The sequence below is a fragment of the Zootoca vivipara genome, chromosome 11 (assembly GCF_965207765.1).
Source record: "Zootoca vivipara chromosome 11, rZooViv2.hap1.1, whole genome shotgun sequence".
Taxonomy (NCBI): domain Eukaryota; kingdom Metazoa; phylum Chordata; class Lepidosauria; order Squamata; family Lacertidae; genus Zootoca; species Zootoca vivipara.
In genome coordinates this window covers 36,289,612-36,292,101 of record NC_142594.1, presented here as the reverse complement: position 1 = coordinate 36,292,101, position 2,490 = coordinate 36,289,612, and the positions used below count along the sequence as shown (strand labels likewise).

At 44.4% G+C, this 2,490-nt stretch overlaps 1 non-coding gene across 1 annotated transcript; it reads right to left on the bottom strand.

Moving 5' to 3' along the window:
* Positions 1 to 469: 469 nt before the first annotated feature.
* On the bottom strand, positions 470 to 543 carry TRNAE-CUC (transfer RNA glutamic acid (anticodon CUC)). Its single transcript has one exon. It is a non-coding gene; the product is annotated as a tRNA-Glu (tRNA).
* Positions 544 to 2,490: the final 1,947 nt, after the last annotated feature.

Sequence of the window (2,490 nt, the reverse complement as noted above, 5' to 3'; positions counted from 1 at the left end):
ACTGGTCCTGTTAGCTAGGGATGATGGGAGTTGTAGTCCCAAAACAGCTGGAGGGTGAAGTTTGGCCATGCCTTGTCTAGGGCAGGCATCCCCAAACTTTGGCCATCCAGATGTTTTGGACTACAATTCCCATCTTCCCCGACCACTGGTCCTGTTAGCTAGGAATCATGGGAGTTGTAGGCCAAAACATCTGGAGGGCCGTAGTTTGGGGATGCCTGGTCTAGGGCCTTCAGCTTTTTGCCCAGCTGCCTTCTGTCCAGCAAAACTCCTTTACTGCTTACTTTTATCCTGAAAACTTTACTTTCCAGGTTTGTTTTCTTCCTTTCTCTGGAGTTCCTCCTTGCTTCAACTGCATGCTTCTTCTACGCTGCTTTCTCAGGTTCCTGCTTTTCACAGAATCACAGAATTGTAGAGTTGGAAGAGCCCCTGAGCGTCATCTAGTCCAACCCCCTGCAATGCAGGAACCTTTTGCCCAACATGGGGCTCGAACCCATGACCCTGAGCTTGAGAGTCTCACGCTTTACCAACTGAGCTATCCCAGACAGATAGATAGATGCCTACTGTTTCCCACTGTCATCTAACCCCTTTCTTGACCAGCCTTGCTACTATTCCTCTGTCCTTCCCCCTCACAGCATACAGACCCCAATCTTGATATTAAACTGATATGTCAGGCCCTGTCTTGATGAGGTTGCCCTTTGTGTTGGAATGCCTCATCAGAAAGTCTCTTTCCTGGGCATTCTTAATCCAGCTTTTTAGAATCCTCTAGGAGACTTTCCCATGCTAATCTCGAATCAAGCGTCTCTGATCGTGTGGATGGCTGTGGAAGCAAGACTTCCATCTTCAGATTGCCTAGATGCTGAGACAAGCCATGAGGAATGTGTGACAACATTCGTTTTCATTTCCAGGTGGGTGGGGATCTGCATTGAAAATCTATCGGGGCAACATGAAGGAAAGGATGGCATAAGCATCTACTTTGTCCTATTCTGCAGTAATATAGAGGCTGAAATGGTGAAAGCTCTGGATATTTGAAATGCAAATCAGGAATTGGGAAGAAAAGCCTGTTTCATTTTAGTGCTGTATGTAAAATAGATAAGCTGCCTTTGCAGGCCGAGCTATTTGAGATATAACTCTTCCTAGTGAATGAATGCTCAGCTTTTGTTTTTCCTCATCATGTTATGAAACCATGTTGTTTTGCCACCGTCCAGCTGCATCCATGCAGCAGCACAAATGTCGATCTCAATTGAATTTCACATACATTTCAGTAAAACCCTTAAATGTTTTATTTCAGCCCTTAATTACATTGATAAGAAAGAGGCCGGGGGGAAATGAATATATTGCTTAATGATTTTACAGCATGAGCCTTCTATAGCAAAGGAATCATTTGTTTTTGTATTTTAATTTGTCCTGAGACAATGATCAAAACCCATTGAAAAGGAACCTTTCTTGACTGGATGACTGAAGAAAAGCCAGCAGAATCCTGGTTCCTCCTATAAGACCAGTGGTTGTTAAGATTTTATTTTATTTTTGTAATATTTCACTTATATTAATTGTCCTTTGCATAATGAGGGCCATGACAAATTGCTGTTTTTTTGCTGGGTGTAGCATTGTGCTACTGATGCAATAACACTGCATAAGTGGTAGATTTATACTGGATCATCTACACAGCATTCCACTGTTCTACAATACTTTCCCAATATTACCACATTGTCTGGAAGGGCACTCTTAATCTCAAGGTCATGGGTTCGAGCCTCACATTGGGCAAAAAGATTCCTGCATTGCAGGGGGTTGGACTAGATGACCCTTGTGGTCCCTTCCAGCTCCACAATTCTATGATTCTATGGTTCTCGCACTATAGGACATGGGAAGCAGGACAACCTGTGAGATATGAAAAGCATTTGTGATATGAAAAGTTACAGGATTTCTGCAGGAAGTTATTGGGGGGGGGAAGCAATGTGTCTTCCCTGAAACATTAGTAGGTGCAAACAAGTCTAGAAATGTGTAAAAAGGTAAAATGGGATGCAGGTGGCGCTGTGGTCTAAACCACTGAGCCTCTTGGGCTTGCTGATCGGAAGGTCGACGGTTCGAATCCACTCAATGGTGTGAACTCCCATTGCTCTGTCCCAACTTCTGCCAACCTAGCAGTTCGAAAGCACGCCAGTGCAAGTAGATAAATAGGTACTGCTGTGACAGGGAATGTAAACAGCGTTTCCATGTGCTCTGGTTTCTGTCACGGTGTCCCGTTGCATCAGAAGCGGTTTAGTCATGCTGGCCACATGGCCCAGAAAGCTGTCTGTGGGCAAACACCAGCTCCCTCGGCCTGAAAGCGAGATGAGCGCCGCAACCGCATAGTCGCCTTTGACCGGACTTAACCATCCAGGGGTTCTTCACCTTTACTTTTATTACCTAGAAATGTGTATAACTGTTTTAATACCATCCAGAGCACAAGTAATCATGAATGCACAATAAAAAGGATGTATGGAGGGACTCTGA